Here is a 17,715-nt window from a genome sequence, read left to right as displayed (position 1 = left end):
GACACGGGGGCATGCTGTTATTACTCCATGCAGGTTTCATCCTCCTCTTTGCTGCTTCTGAGGCTACATTCACCACTGGTCCAAAACATGAAAGTTGCTAATAATCGTTTGGTGTTATAGAGTTAGTTTTAAGTGTAGGAAGCTAGAATTTATTGCTGTAAGGTGGTTAGGAATCCTGGTTTCATGCCGGACTGAAGAGTTTATTAAATGTTTGCACCTGAATGTTTAGGAAAATGTGATGGGGAAAGATTGACTGATCTGTTTCTGAGGCTGATAAAGACTTGTTGATTCTTGGGCCTTCAAGTGCACTCCACAGTTTTAAATATTTTTGAGTAAGAAATTATTTGACCTTTGTCCCATCTGGCAGTGATAAATCTCTGTCCTAATCTAAGATTCTGGCACCCTATTCACCCACTCTGTTTTCCTGCTAGTGAGAAAAGTGCTGGTTTCTTCCTACCAATCCAAGAATAAAAAAGCTGGAGCAAAGTTCAGGCTGAGGGAAGGGATGCTCCAAGTTTCCTTTCATTGTGGGAAACTTCAAACGAACAAAAAAAAAAAAAAAAGAATTGAGGAAATTCTTAAAGAATGTTTTCTAATGATGAGCTTTTAGATTTGGGTTTGAATTAAAAGAATGGAAAAAGGAATCTCCTTTCATTGAGCTAATCGATGTCATGGAATAGCAGAGAAATGTTTTGGAAACGCTAGTCTGCCATTCGCCTTCACAGCCAAAGAGGGAAACCCAAGGGAACAGTTGCTTTCCCAATTGTGGAAAGTGCAGGAGTGCAACTCAAACATGATTTTTCCATCTTCGTTTTAATTGTGCTTCGTAGGTTAAGCTTATTTCCATACGGAGCAAAACAGTCAAGAAGTTTGAGCCCTAGGTCATGAAAGAAACACACATGGATATTTGCAGAATGCATCTTTTGCTTCGGAGTATCATTTACGTTTTCAAATTTCTCATCCTTAGGACAATTACTTTGCAGAAAGTCAGTTTCATCAAATGTACTTAAAGTTTATAAAATATTCATTAGATACATTTAAAAATATAGTGTGAGAAAATCTGTTTCTATTGGCAATGCCATGACAGTCATCTATATCTTCAGGCATGTTTTTGTTGGCATTCCCATCTATGTTTGGCCTCATTTTAATGATCTTTTAACTACTAAGTAGTGGTTATCTGGGACACAAGAGTCAAAAGTAGTTAAGATTTCTCAGAGCTAAGGAGAATGGACAGAAGTACTGCTCAGCATTTTACACAGTAAGCTGTGGAACAATGAGCTATAATTATCTCCTGTTAAAAACAGCAAAATAAGAAATATGGCAGTCTAGTTGTGAAGTTGTCAGCAGTTCAAATGGTTGAGAGAATGAGGAGTTATGGAAATTCACTGCCTTATTTTTCGGCCCGTACCTCTTCTATGTGAGTTTTTTCATCTGTGTGCAGGTGCTCAAAGCTTATCTACTCTAGAAACTGTCCTCCATCCCTTCATCATGATTGGTGATAGCATGAAACAAACGAGAGTCTTAAAAATATGTCCGTTGTTGTTGTTGTAGGCATCAGACAAAACACCTTAGCAATTACATACAGTTCAAAGAAGCGTGAAGAACAAAAAGGCATTAAAATCATCATTTTACAGAAGGGAGACTAAAATTAAAGTACAAAGACAGCACAGGTATTGCTCACCTCACTGACTTGATGCTAGTTGCTTAGGCTCCTTCCTTAGTGGAGACAGGTAACTCCACTCACTTATCCCATCAATCCTAAAAGTCTATATTGGAGTGGATGGAGTGAGTTATCCTTTGCAGGGGAACCAAAGGTGAAAATGACTCCAATCAATTATTCCATTGGTGGTAATGAGCAAAACTGGAATGACTAAAACCCCAGACCTTCAGTAATCAATCTTGATCAGTTTCAGAAACAGATTGTTAAACCTCTGCCTATCAGGTTTTCCTAAGCCTTCAGATGCAAGTTTTCCAAGCATCCTTTAGTCCAGAAGGAATGGTTGGGATCAGCAGGCAGTGGCTGATGGTTTGCACGCCACCTGAAGGTCAGCAACAAGTGGGGTGCTCCAGGGGTCTATCCTGGGACCTTTCCTCTTTAACATCTTCATCAATGACCTGGAGGAGCCAAGGGAAGACACTCCAACAGGTTTGCAGATGGCATTGAATCTATAATAAGATTGTAAATGGTTGTGCGGAGGCCACAATTGCAAGTGAGCTCAAGAAGGGATGGGATGAGTTTGTGGAAAATACTGGTACACAAGGATTTGGATGAAATTCTCACTTCAGGAGGTTCCTAAATTCCTGTTTGCTGGAAGTCAAGAAGATTTATCAGGAGAAAGTTCAAACTTCACACCGTCCTAGTTGTTGTGCCCCTGGCACTGGGTTCTGTAGGGGAGAGTCCTGTGCTGGTGGATGGCTACAGGCTGCACTTGCTCCATGGATCAAATGAGCAGATAAAGGAGGACATCATGAGTTCTAAAGGAAAAGAAAGGCATGGGGGAGAGAGGCCTTGGAATTAGCAGAGCACACTTATCATTTGCCTGAGGTTGTTGGGTATTGCCAGACTTGCAACAACTTTTTTCTTCTTTTTGTTCACACTATCCTCATGTATAAAATTTCCCGTTTCAAATTTCCTGCAGGGGTTGTTTGCATTAAAATGCTATTAAATATGAAACACAGGAGGTTCTGTATGAACATCAAGGGATGAATTTTTTACTGTGTGGGTGATGGAGCCCTGGCATATGTTGCCCAGAGGATGTGAAATCTTTTCCTTGGAAATCTTCCAAAGCCACCTGGACATGTCCTGGGCACCCTGCTCTGGGTGTTCCTGCTTGGGCAGGGGTTGGGCCAGATGGGCCACAGGTGCCTGCCAACCTCAAGCACTCTGTCATTCTGTGAAATAGTAATATCAGTAATTATTAAAATGGAAATTATTAGGACTGCTCATTATAAATCGTTGAACTTGCCTGGAGTTTCAACAGTGTGACTTAGAAAGGAGGTTATTGGCTTTCTATCTAAAGAAAGTTTTTTACCATGTTTTTTGAGTAATAATGAGTAATACTGCAGCGCTCCATGCAACCCACCTTCACTGAGGACTGGCTAGCACTGTATTTGGCTATTTGCTGAGATACAAGTGGCAAAATCATAACTGCCACCCTGAAATTTCTTTAAATGTCTCAGCAGGCTGGAATATTCCTAAACAAGTCTATTGCATGATTCAGTGGCCACCCCACATTCAAAGAAAAGTGCCTTGTTTATGCAAACATATTTCCCCTCCAGCGAGCTGGGTACACATCTACTTTCATTATCTCTGTATTGCCACCAACATCCGTATTTTTGAGCTGTGTCTTTGATGCACTTTGATGCATTTATCTGGGTTGATGCCCTTAGCTGAGTTCACAAACACAGCTGTAACCAAACAACATAGGAATCTTACCCTGGGGAGAGAACAGGAGTGTTTGGCATGTAGGTGACAGCTTTCCAGCTGTGGACTCGTTGGTTTACACCTGTCCCTCACTGCTTCTGTGTGCTTGTGCAGAGCAGATCTGCCCTACAAACAACTAATAACTGCAATGGTACCATTGCACCAAGTGGTGAGTGCAGTGTGGCTGCTGTTTTATGTCTCTTATTATGTGAGCTTTGCAACATTAGCACACAGAGCACTTCTATTACTTCTAAAACAGAGGTTTGCATGCGTATCTTGCTGTGATACTGCAGTCCATAAAGCAGATATCCCCAAGAGTGCATACAGCGTGCCCTTAGTGCTGGCCAGGTGGGCTCCTCTCGACGGTACTGAGACTACTTTGGAGATGGAAGAGTATAATGCAATGGTTGCTGTTGCTTATTCAAAATAACTAAAGAGAAAGACAAAAGATACTGTTTATTGCTAGCCACTAGCAATGGGATGAGTCCCTGAAACTTTGCAATTTTCCAATGTTGGTTAACATTTTAATTCTATTATTCTCTAAATAAAAACTGTTGCGGAGACAAGAAATTTGTCTACACCAGGCTTTGTACCAAAGCAGTTTTACCACATAAAATAAATGCCTTGGATACTGCGATTTAGGCCCAGACAAAAGTAGGACATAGATAATATGTGTCAATATGAGGTTTCCTTTTTGAAAATTACTCTTTCTCTGTCCCTAACTTTGGAAGATTCAATGGGATCTTTATTAATATTAAAGCATTATTGATACGCAGGCATATATGTGTGCACCTACAAGGTCAAACACACAAGCATATATAAATATATATAAATATATATATATATATATATATAAGATAGAATATATAAGATAGAATATATGAGATAGAACCTTGGCAAAGCTGAGCAGCTTTAGCATTTGGCTCAGCAAGAGCAGGAGCTCCAGCATGGAGCTGACCTTCTCACAGCAAAAAGTCATAGATTCTTTTTCCTTGAGAAACTCATGCATGGAGGAGATGATACTGTGAACAAATGAATTTTATATGAGGGGAATTCAACATTAAAGCTGAGGTCCAGGAAGAGGGAGATGCATACTCATGTGCTTTCTCCAGCTGCTCATCAGGAGAGGAAGACAACATTCCCAATGAAGCTGTGCCACAGGACAGACGGTCATTGAAAGGATTCCAGAAAAGAAAAAGCAAGAAAAAAGGCACACAGAGCTGAAGTGCAGTGATAGTAACATGACGTGTTTAAGACCGTCAAGGTTTTAAACAGACACGTTAGTGTTGGTTGGAATTAACATTTGTATGTGAAACATACCCACCTTATTTAAAAGGAAGGTTTCACCTCTCCTTCATTTTTGATTTTTAAGGTCTGGATGTATCAAACCTATGCGGGATAACAAGCTCATGACAAGCTGCCTAACGAGACAAATGTATAGACAGAGGGAAGAGGAGAGTCAAAGATAAAATACCCCTTTTCTATGTATTTGACACCATGCTGAGCTGTAGCTTTTTTTTTTGTTTCTTGCTTTAATCTTTTCTTGGTATCTCATTTGTTATTGTAACTTTTCCTACTTCTTTTCTCTCTCTTTTTTTCCTTCCCTTTTTGCTATTTCTTCATGTAAATATGAAAAGCACAGCAGTGAACATTAAGAGCAACAAGATCAGGATGACTTCAGTTGGATTACAGCAGGGGTGAATTTTCTCCCTTGCCATAGGCCAAGCGAAGGAAAGATGAGAGAGAAGGAGTGGATTTCTTTAAAGTAATCAAATGCAGACATCTCACATCCATGCAGCTTTTACATCACTACGACCACTGTGTTTATCTGCCCAGTTTCTCTAATTGCTCTCATGGTTGATGCTTTGGTTTTCTTGAGACATGCTTTCAGTCATGTCAAAGTCATTGAGAGATGGCTATCTTGATACAAATTATTGATTAGGAAATTGATACCACAGGCTTTGTTCTCTCTACTTTACGTGTTGCTTTGGAAAGCAGAAATGAAATTTTACCCAAAATGGCACAGTGGCATTATAAACCTGACAGCAGGGGAGTTTCTCAACTTGAAATGAATAACAGCAATGAATTAGGCCTTGAAGTTAAATGAACTGAGCAGGAGAAGGAGAGCAAGCACCCTTTGTATGCAGGCCAGGAGCCCGTTGCCTTGGCAGTCAGTGGAAAGCAGATCAAAAGGCTGTTTGAAAAGTCGGGCTTTCAGAAGCAAAGGTGGGAAACAACATCTTTTTCTTCTAGCTCTGCAGTTGGGAGATAGAGGAAACAATAGCTATTGTATGGATAGTGCATTATTTGAATTCTCCCTGCCTACCTCTGTGCACCTGATCAAACAGTCCGCAGTTGAAAGGCTGATGGGACATCAGGCTTCCTGCATGATAGGAGCCTGATAAAAATCATTGCAGCTGAAACATCTAAGAGCACAAAGCTTAGAACAAAACATATTTCAGGGAGGAAAAGTGAAACAACACTAAGAGTTCTGTGGTGGGACTCTATCTTTCTGTCCTGCTCAGGCTTCAGGGAAAGACCAAGGTCAGGAGAGGAAAATGCTTTTCAGCAGGGACTCCAAATATGCCTGGGGTGCGCTGTACACAAGCACTAAAAAAGACAAGACCAACTTCACTTCTCCTTTAATGTGATTTTATCCCCCTACACCAGGATTTCAACCCTGTGTATCCCTTCCCTATTAAGAGCCTGATCTCAGTTCAGGATCTTACTCTTTCTATCCATGTCTCTGGTCTCCGTGAGTCATACCCCAACCTCCTTCCTTTCTTCTTTAGGTGGAAACCCTTATCTCACCTGTCTTCACCACTATTTCTCCCCCATCAGCCTGTACTTCTTCTGCCCTATGCTTTCTCCTGCAGCCAGGCCCGGGTCACAGCCTGGACGTGGTGGTCTTCTGCCTCAGGAGCTGCCACGTGGCAGGGTCAGTCAGTCCTGTCAGTTGTCACCTGTTGTTCTGCATGGAAGGACTCACCGAGCAGCTCAGGGAGACACCTCAAGACAGCTGCCACCAAAATGGTACATTAAACCCTAGCACCCTATGGACCGGCCTCGGAGGTACTGGTTCAGATCTGTAGCTCTGGATAATGAAACAGAAGTGAGTATTGAGTCTCCAGAGCAACATAGGAAAGCCATGCCACTTCCCATGTTCATTAGGAAAATGTATCAACTCCTGGGTATTCCTGCTATGAATAGCATACCCGATGTAAAGTCCTAAGGAGTAAATTATTTCAGTAAATGGGATGGCAATTCAGTTTAAGGGATATTGTATTATTATCTCCACTGTAATCCGCTCTGTGTAAAAGACATACAATTACTGTGTTACTGGGAATGTTGTCAAGACAGCTTCTGGTGCAGCTATTCTGAGAAATTTGTAATATCATGCAACTTCTCAGGACGTGACTTAATACACTGCCACATTTTAACCACTTCCTCCAAACCCTTTTTTTCTATCCTAGAGCATTTTGATTTTTTTATTTTTTTGTAAGTATTTTGAATGTTTACAGTAATTAGGGGCAAAGTGAAGTGCACAGTGAGGTCCTCTTAGCTCCCACACCACTGGGGACAGCTGTGCTCTGCATTTCCCCAGCATCCAGAGGCTGTCTGAGCTGCAGTGCGTGGCCACACTGCCTTCCCCAGGGTCAGCATCCCTCCAGCTGAGCTGGGACAGCCCAGGTGCTTCAGCAGGTCCTTCTTACACTGTTCTTTTGGTGTCTGGAGATTCTGAAAGGTTTTGGATTGTCATAATGAGTTCTGAACATAGCTAACAGGAATTGCACAGAATGAATATGTTGCAGGTGTTGAACCATTGTGGCTAAACAAGGATGGATTAAATGCAACTTCTTATGACTGCATGCTAATGAATTGCTGTTTGGAAATCTTCCCTCTTTGTTGTTGTGCTGCTTGTGGTGCCCGGTATGGGTTGGTGGCTCGTGGAGCAGCACAAGGTCCTGCAGCATGGATGTTGGGAAGTTATGCAGGTGAGCTGGTGCCTGGTTTGCATGTCTCTGCAAAGCTGAGGTGCATCCTTCAGGTGCCCGCACATCCCCTGCTGCTCCTGGCTCCTGTAGACCCACACTGCTGGCAGGGCTTGCCCTGTGCAGCACAGGAGCATGATTGCCTTAGGTTTTCCCTTCCTCATTTTGCCACTTTGCATCACCTGGGTCCTGATCTCTTCCCAGTATGACATCATCTTACTCTTTCCAGTGCTGCTGAAATCAATGAAATCGATGGAGTGTAAGTGATGATGAGGCCATAATAGAGAAGATTGAAGAAATGCAGTTGTTCTTAAATGAAATAACAAAGAACCAGGCCAAATAACAGTGTCTAAGCCAGAATACAAAAGCACAGAGCAAAAGCAGATGGGGAGAAGGGCAGCCCAAAATGGAGGTGAATAAAACAGTACAGAGGGCAGGGGCAGGGTAAAAGTGAGGCATAGCAAGGAAGACCGGGGTACCAGGAAATAGCACATGGAGATACACCCTGCGTCTGGCCCAGAGAACAGCGATCAGAGACCACGAGGAGGGAAGAGAGCAGAAAGAAGGAAGGCAGCACAGAGTGAGGAGGCTGGAAACCCCTAGGACAACTGAACAGCAGAGAAACAAAGTTGAAAGCTGAGAGCGTGGGAGGCTGCTAGCTACAAACAAGTACAGAAAAATGCAACGGAACCGTGTGCTGAATTCATTTTGTCCAGGCTCATTTTCTCAGCAGCAGTGATTACTGCAGCAACCAGCAATGGAGGAGCTCTCAAGGTCATCCCATCCGACTGCCTGCAGAGCAGAGAGCTTCTCAGAGCCAGTGGTGCCTTTTATTGGCTTCCCCTGGCTTTTAATAGCGACCAAACATAAACTGAACTGTTGGCAGCGTGAGTTATGCTCTCTGCACACAGTAAAGCACATGGAAGATCTTGAAGATAAGGACTCTGTGGAGGCAAAGCAGGTTATAGGGTGCAGTGTTAGTTAACACAGGAGTTATAACCATGGTCTGTTTTTTGAGAGGTGATTACACTTTCCCCATTTGTGTGCCCCTCCACAGCTCACCACGAACACGGGTCCCTCGCTGCAACACCTGGTCCTCCACCATGACAAGAAACAAATCCCTCTGTTTGTTGCTCTGCAGCTTGCTTTGTGCATGGCCACACGGGCAGAGATGTGCTGTGCTGGTGAACACACATCAGGACACCCTGGACGTTCTGGCCCTGCTGCAGGTATTTCCTTTGATCAGTTTGAGAAGTGCTGTTAGAACGCAATGTAATCTAGCCCTGGGCTCACCACACATCACTCTGCATGGGAAGCGAAGCACTAGGAACGCTGAGGAGGTCATTAACACTGCAGAGAGTGAGCTGAGGGGAGAAATAAAGCTTGCAGCAGTGCAGGGACTCCAAGATTTAGTGCAAGTTGGTTGAGAACTGGAGAGGAGCTGTTGCCTCTGAACCCAAAGGGAACGATGTGTCACATCTAAACCTGGGGAGATCCTGGTGCTGTGGCCATCTCCTGTGCAGAACCTGCAGCGCTGGCAGTGGTGGTGACTTTTGGAGGTGTATCTTAGCACATGATGCATTTTAGAGCTTTCCAAAGTGAGGTAAGAAACAGAGCTCCCAGTGTGCTCAGCCTAGCCATGGTGTGGATTTTTCTTTCTAAAAGCAGGCTTATAATTACACTTCCTGGGCTTCTTGTTTGCTCGGGCAATGGAAAGTCCTGGGTCACAGCATGACATTTAGATGAAGTGCATCGGACATTGCCTAACATGACCAATCTTTTCTGTGGGAACATTGCTAAATATAACAGCTTCTGTTGTTCTGCACAGCTCCCTATCTGCCGAATATCAAGAAAACAGAGAGGTGGAGAAAGTCGACCCTGCAGAAGAGCAGGTCTCTCCCCACATCCGTGCCCCAGAGGGAGGAGAGTGGGATACCCTCTGTAAGGACACTGAAACACCAAACAAACCACGCACACGCTGCACTTCCTTGGGCGCAGTACTCGGGCGGCTGTGCTATTGCTTTTAGCAGCCCCCAGAGGGAGGAGCAGAGGCTGCTTTGGAGGAGATGCAGGAGCCCAGGGCAGCTGAAGCTGCGGGTATCGGGGCTGTCTCGAGTTATCTGTGAGCAGCGTGATGCCAAGTGCTTTGTCTGCTGGGCTGTAGCTCGAGGCCTGCTAATCGCTGCCCACAGATTTCAAACAGAAACCTTCTCCCTGGACAGCCGAGAAGGGAGAGGAGGAATGCGGGGAGTTCGGCACGGCCGCCAAAGGCAGAACAGCCCGCGCTGCTGAGCCCTCGAAGTAACTAACGGAGGGGACGGAAGGCAGAGTACGAGGACCTCTCCTCCTCAATTTGTTTTTGCTGAAAAGTAGGAGACCGAGGGAAAGAGGACTCCGTGCCTACAACATCCAACTGACGGCTCCGTGAGGGTGAAGGAGGCGTAAACCTCGCTGCTCACACGCAGTGAGCTCCGGGTTGGCCCTTCGGGGAGCATCGCCGGGCTCACAGTGCCTCAGCGGTGCCGCCCATCGCCGCGACCGGAGCTGCTCAGCGGCGCCCGGGGGACCCTCGCTGCCCTTCCCCGGCAGCGCGGCACGGAGCGGCCGCGCACCACGAGGTGGTGGTAGATGCTCGCGTGTGGCACTGGCAGAGCCGTATCGCAGTGGCATCGCAGCCCAGCTGCTCGCGACAGTGCCTTGTTGAGGGGGGAAACAGCACCGGGGCGAAGCCTCGGTGGGAATCTCAGCCAGAGCCCCCAGAAAGAGCCCCATGAGCCTGGGGGGACCACTACGTGCCTGCTGCTGAACGTGCAGCGCTGCCATACTGCGTGGTTGAGAACCCGTGTGCTGCAGAGGCAGCGGAATCGTTCTAGTTTAAGGATGCATTCTTCCCCCATTCCTCATGCCTCGTGTTTCTAAGGCATTTTATAACCAGACTATCAAACTTTCCAGGCTGAAGTCAGAAATACCAGCCAACCAACCTAGTTATAGCAGCTCTGACCTTACCTGGGTGGCAGGACCTGAGCATCGCTTCAGAAACACGCTGGTGATGTAGGTGTGCTCAGGAAGAGCTGCTAGAAATTAACAACCAGTGGAGAAAATGCAGTGTCTATTTACATGAGGGAGAGAAACACACACTGAAGTGCTCTGTGCATGGCATAGCTCTCTTTGCTTCAGTCCTTCGGTCTACACAAATTTTTATAACCTGATCTAAATAGCCAGGATTTGTTGGTGTTACCTGGTCTGGCTCTTGTGACCAAACTTCCCAACACAGATGGGAGGCTCTCAGCTCTGTTCAGCAACAAAATGGACCCACTGAAGAGACCTGGTTAAAACTGAGCCTGAAGACAAAACTGCCCCAACCACAGCTGACTCCACACCAGTCCTTCTGTCCAAACTTTCCAGAAATTCAAAGCTGAGGCAGGGAGCAGTGCAGGTTACATTTGTAGCGTGTGGTAAGGACAGTCCAACACTGTGCCTTCTTCATCCTATGTTTACTTGCACATCTGTTTGCCCAGTAAGAAAATATTTATGCCAAAACTTTCCTTACCGGGTATGTGTTTGCCAACTTTTCTTCAGAGCTCTCACCCAAACAAATTCAAAGTGTCTGAGAGCATCTTTTTTCCTTTGCCTAATCATGAGCAGCTTTAACACAAAGGAGAGCCCACGTGCCCCTTCCAGTGTTCTGGCAATCCTCTCTGAAAAGCTGTAGTACTTTGCTGGAAGTCCTTCTGTTGCAAAGGGGACTTGGAATGGGGCAGAGAAACAACCTTACTGTTGGGATGGATGTTTTGTTATGTTGGAGGAAAGTCTGTCCCAGTTTGGCCTATTCTGTAAACTTTGGAAGAAAACCAGAGCAGCTGTTGCTCAGACATGCTCGGCAGAGCCTGCAAGAGCTTGCTGGGTTCATTCTCCGGTGAGCTCCTTGCCATGGGACACACTCCAGGGCTGGGACTGAAGGAGAAGGGCTGCCCTCACAAAATCCCAACATTCGGAGTTGAAAGTGTGGTGACCTTTTTTTTTTATGTGACTTTTAAGCTGACTGTATCTGGGCTATGGGAAGACATCAGCTGAACCAAGCTTGGAGGAGAGGACATGAGCCCTGGTGGAGTGCTGGGAAAGGCAGGAATGTGAGGAGGGGAATTAGAATGGGAAGGGAAAGCTGCAAGGTGATTGTGAGATCATGTGCAGGGAAGGATGTGAGGGGCCTCATTTCTTCCTCAGATGGCCTTCCCATACCTTACTGAATGTGCATTAAAGAAGCCTGGTTATGGAGGTAGAATTATACATCTCCTCCTGATGCCATCACGGTGAATGTATTAAAAAGCTCCAAAACTTTGCAAAAGAAAAGAAAAGTGCTCACTGGACAACCCTGGAATGCAGTGAAAACATTCGATCCACGAAGTCCATCTGCTCTACCAGGAGTCCCTCTGTCCAGGCTGTAGATGTGCTGTGCATGTTCCTACTGCCTTCTACAGCAGCCACTTGGAATCCCCAACATGGCGGTGCAGAATGGGATGTTTTTTAGACGTCGCAGCTCCTTGCATCTGTTGTTATCTTGTCACAGGACAGGAATACAACTGACAGTATCAGGATACATAGGCACAATCTCTTTTTACTGTTTAAACACAGAAGACAATACCATATCCTGTACTGGCACTAGGACTATTTGCTATGCAGAACGGCTTGTCAGGGCTTTGGAATATTTTCTGGTCATGCTCTGGACAATAAAAGCACCATTTATTCAGCAATTTTTACTTTTCTGTCTTTTTAAAAGCAGCGTAGGTTGTTATTCACCTGCATTTATTGCTCTGTTTTTAGAAGAGTAGATGAGCCTGTGACTGCAACTGACTCCTGAGCACAACTGTGCGGTTTCAGAAAGAAGCAAATCTTCATTTCAATTTATCCCTCCTCCCTATTAACAAAGTAAAAAATCCTTCCAACTTAACAAAGTAAATATCCTTCCAACTTCCACCATGACCTGACCAGAACAGAACGCTTTGTGGTCAGGAGGAATTTACTAAAGCACCTTGATGTCAAACCAACCTTTTATATCCTTCATGTGACGAGAAGATTCCTTAGTCTATGGAAAGCAAAAATGATTATGGACTATAGAGACTAGAGGTATGTTTTAATACTCTCTTCATCAAATTGGACTTTGAAAGGCAGGAGAGCAAACTAATATTAAAGGGAGTTGCCAATAATATGTCTCCTAGAATATGGACGTCAGTGCTTGTTAAGACATAAGTGAAAAATCTTAACCAGGGAGTATCGTGCATACAGAATGAAAAGTGATTTAACTTAATACTGTGAGTTCAGGTTTCAGGCCTGAGAGCTCTGCATATTTTCTTATTGGTGCCTAATGATGTTGAACAGCATTCGATACTTTCTGAGATCATTAAAGTGTTAACTCTCACATCTTGCCAAATGCAAATTAACTTTTCCCTCTCAGTTTCCCCTGTGGTCCTAATTGGATGAAACAGCTACACAGCTATGCTCGGCCAGAGGCTTGCTGCATCCGAATCACTCTGGCAACTTCAAACTTCATGTGAGGCACTAAAGATGGGGGAAGAGGGTCTCGATGCAGAAAGTCTAGGGCCAAAGCAGGTGTAGCGGTGACAAGGGTAGCATCTGTTGGAGCCCTTGAGGTGCCAGGTTTGTTCTAAACAAAAGCACTCCAAAAATCACAGAAATAGAGAATCACTTGGGTTGGAAAAGACCTTTAAGACCACCGGGTCCTACCAGGAGCATGACCTACCAAGTCACATCATTAAGCCACATCCACACTTCTCCCAAATACCTCCAGGGAGGGGGACTCCACCACTACCCTGGGCAGACTGTTCCAACGCTTGACCACTCTATCCGTGAAGAAATTCTTCCCAATATCCTATTTGGACCTCCTTTAGGACAACTTGAGCCCCTTCTCTGGGTCCTATCACTTGTCACCTGGGAAAAGGGATCAGCATCTTCCTTGCTGCGAACTCTTTTCGGAATTCATAAAATATAATGTAGCCTCCCCCTCAGTCTCCTCTTCTCCAGACCAAACAATCCCAGCTCCCTAGCCTCTCCTCATAACCCTTGTTTTCTAGTGCCCTTCACCAGCTTCATTGCTCTTCTCTGCACAGGCTCGAGTAATTCAGTACTCTTCTTGCAGTGAGGGACCCAATATTCGAGCTGCGGTCCCATCGATACTGCATACAAGGGGACAATTCCTTCCCTGTTCCTGCTGGCTACGCTACTTCTGATACAAGCCAGGATGCGCTTGGCTTTCCTGGCCACCTGAGCACACTGCTGGCTCATGTTCAGACATGAACACTACTCCGAAACAGAATCCTTCCCCCTCTTCCTCATTTTGTAACCACAGCCTCCAGGCTTCAACAACCAGCACACACAGGGACTATCTCTGATTCCACTTTGTCCTTAGGGCTGTTCATTTTCAGGTAAAGAAACACCCTAGACCATGGCTGAGTGAAGAGGGACATACATTCCTCTCTCCTCTGCCCTGGAGCAGGAGTTTGGGATGGCACCACACAGCCAGACAGCAACTTCTGCCTCTCGACATCTGTCTCCTTTCTGTTATCTTTGGGCTAGTCTCCTAATGAGGCAAACAGGTTAAAGCAATTCTGGTTTGAATTAGTCACGCAGGGAAGACAAACACGAGGCATCAAAATGCCATTCGAAAGCTGAGTTCCCACAGAAGATAAAAGGGAAGCAGAAAGGCTGTGAAACACAGTTTGTACAAGCATAACTAACAAAGTTTTCATATTACAAATACGTGCCAGGAACATAATTTTTAAGGGTAGCTTCTAGTCTGTGTATTTACTTACAGCTGTGCAAACTGCCTGTCGATTCCAGTGGAAGTGGAGGAGAAGCCGATCCAGCACATCCAGTACAGATCTACAAATAAGCTCTTTAAACAGCAAAATCCCTGGCCCAGACACTACCAACATGTCTCAGCCTCTCCACAAGGAGCAAGAGGCTTTCCTCACCCAGTACACTTCTTAAGAGGAGAATGTAGCTTGAAGGAGGTAAGCACCAACGACCCATTAGAGGTTTATCTAGCTGAATACAAATATAAAAATACTTAGGGGTCAGAGAGGAGAACGGAGGGAGAGAACTGAGAATCACAGCCGTGTCTGAAAAATCACACTCTGGTGATAAGGGACTCTTTGAACAGGAGGAGAAAAACAGACAAGTTAAGCAAAGGTGGACGTACAGATCTGGGGCTGAAAGAGGATGGGCAGGAGAAACATTCACTACACGGACAGGGAAATTTGTTCCCATGTGGAAAACAGATCTTCCCTGGAATGGATCACACGCGATTTACGCCTGATTGGAGCTGCTGTTCCTGATCTTTCTGCATTATGTTACTGCTGCTTTTCCTTCATTGGATTGTTACATATTTTGTTTCAGTTGCATGACTTTTGCCATAATACAAATTTAAAATAACATTTTATTTTTTTTTTTGCTGTCATTGCCTTCTCAGCAATTCTAACACGCTATGATCTCCTTTGCTCGGACCACAGAGCTCCAAACTGATGAGGCAGACAAGGACATGAAAAGAATGAGGACAAGAGAAACCCCATCGAGCTCCAAGCCCTGTCATCAGAGCCAAGCTGACCTACAGCTAACCACCAGTATCCATACGTACAATGGAAAAGCCTTTATAAAGACTTTATAAAGAAGGTGACAAGATCTCGGGCCCAGTAGCTGTTTTTTCCATCGCCTTCTCAGGAATGGCTGACCTGAAATTTGTGCCATTAAAAGTGTTTTATTTGGAGGTCAGGGAGGGGAGAAGTCTTTCATCATTTTTAGCAATGCTAATCCCCAGATCCCAAACCTCCTCCTGGTCCCCTTCATTATCCAGTCTTAAAATAGTCACCTCTCCCTCCCTCAAGGTGAGCGCGTAGTCTTTGCTCTCCAAAATGCCAAAATAATCAGGGGCCAATTTTTAAGTACTAAAAATATGCGTCTGCCAACAGTAGCGGTATGCTGCATCCTACTGACAGGAGAAACATCGAAGAGGAGTTGCTTCGGAGGAGTTGGCAAAAGGCAGCAGCAGGTTGGAGCAGCCACAGAGCCAAGAGTAAGCACAGAGCTTTGGAGGAATGTCTCATTTTGACCCGTCTTTCTCTTCTTTTCCAATCCATCTTCCCCTGCTGTCCTGCTCAGTCGTTCCTTCATCACAGCGTCACTCACTGCTTTAATTTTCTGTCTCACTTCACTTTTTATGCTCTCCATTATTTAAGTTAATGTTTCCTTATTAGCCCATTTCCTCCCACAGAAGAAGGCACAAGCGTAAAATTCTGGAACGAGCAGCTGCTGAGTGTTGCTGAATACAAAGGCTTTACATACATTTGACGCAGAAGAACAATAACTGTGTGGAGGGAAATTGCTTTTTTTTGGGGCGCCGATACAACCGGAAAAATAAGAGATGTTTTTGAGAACGCAGGCTGCTCCTCAGGTCTAACACGTCACCAAAGCTCGTGTGACATTTACTACTGATACACGCTCCATGTGTTTGCAGTACCTCCTCCCATCTCCTGCTTCTGAGCACTGTTGGCTGTACACGACCCATCGCAGCAGAGCCCATGTTGTGGTTCTGCACCTTATGTGCTTGTTGTGGTTCTGCACCTTAATGAACATTATTAATAAGCAGCAATTAGTGCAGGTGAAAAAGTTGTAGCAGCCCAACGGGCTGCATGTGGGCTCAGTTGGGCCCTAAAGCACAAAGTAGCTCTGACACATTTCAGCTGCAAGGAGAGGAAGAAAAGGACAAACTTGTTTCCTTTTCATTGACAAACGTTCCCACCGTGGACTCCAAACCACACATGGCCTTCTTCTGCAGCAGCTCCTGTTAACCCAAACAGCAAACAGAGTGACAGAAAAAAATGGAGCGAGCAGACAGGACAGAAAAGTTGAATGAGCATCGGCTCTTATTTTAATGAAGAAATATTTCAAGTTAATATCAGTGCATATTTAGAAATAGCATGTGATACTCCCAGTGCCAAACACATCAGCAAATTACAGTTTCAAAACTTCATAAATTAATTGCAAGGAAAAAAAAAACAAAACCCAAACAACCCAAACCAACAAACTAAGAGTAACATAGAAATAACATAGAAAATAAACATCCTGCTTGTTGCACTGTGTCAGTTATACTCCTGACACGTACGCTGTCAGAGAGGTCCAGTATTCTGTGGTAGTTAGGCTCTCCAAAACAGCATTTATTTTCCTACAAATGAGTTAAGCATTGACGTGTAGTTAAACGCCATTCTTAGCAGTTACAAAGAAACTTGATCGATTTCATCATGTCAGAGCAAAATTTCATTCCATGACTCAAAACCGAAGTGCCACGGGAATGCTGCCTTCAGGTTACACTCACTGGCAGCGGTCAGCGGAGCATAGGAAGAGCTGCATGAGAGCACGTTTGGCTCTTACATAAAATGGCTTCTTTTTTTTTCTGGTTTCGCAGCCTCATAACAATACTGTTTTTCAACATTGTTCCCAGTCATTGTTTTTAACACGGTTCATCAACATATCCTGAATCAATCACTGATATAAATAACTCCAGTGACAAAATCCATTACGGAAGGACACCGAGCTGCAACCTGAAAGCCGTGCCGAATGACTTTTAAGGTGGAACTGTCATCATTCTATCAAACAAACAAACAAAAAAACCCAACAAGAAACAAAACCCACACTAAAAGCGGCATCTCCGATTAAATGGCATCAGTGGAATCTGAAAAGTGAAGTTATAATCTTAAAGAGACGTATTTTAATTCACGATGGGTCTGAATGCAAGACAAATCATGCCGCAGCAAAAAAGAGGTGCACATTTAAAGCTTGCAAGTGTGATACAAAAATATTCTCTAATTCTTTCATTTTCACACAGGGAGTCTGATTCCTTAGTGGAAGAAGCTAACATACATCCTCTTTCCCACCCCGTTGCTGTACATGTGGATAATTCCCTGGATCTCAGGGCATGGCGTTTCCCCAAGAAAAACCCCAGCCATGGCGATGCGGGCTTTGTGGTAGCAAGGGTTGGTTTGATGCTGCCTTTAGAAGTACGTTTGCGGGCAGGTGAAAGGATGCACATTTCTTTCACTACTAGACTGCTGTGCAAGTCGTATACGTCAACCCCATAACTTCAGAGCCTCTGCAATCTGCATCGCCCGGGGTGACTTGGAAATCTAGTGTGCTACTACAACACTGAGATGAGTGCCAGCTTATGGGACACCATGCTGAATACGACTAGCGGGAAAAGGCACGTGCTCCGTGTTTCACAGGGACACCTGA

The sequence above is a fragment of the Cyrtonyx montezumae genome, unplaced genomic scaffold (assembly GCF_038088225.1).
Source record: "Cyrtonyx montezumae isolate F1298 unplaced genomic scaffold, pur_monq_1.0 scaffold_13, whole genome shotgun sequence".
NCBI lineage: Eukaryota > Metazoa > Chordata > Aves > Galliformes > Odontophoridae > Cyrtonyx > Cyrtonyx montezumae.
This window is presented reverse-complemented; position numbering follows the sequence as displayed.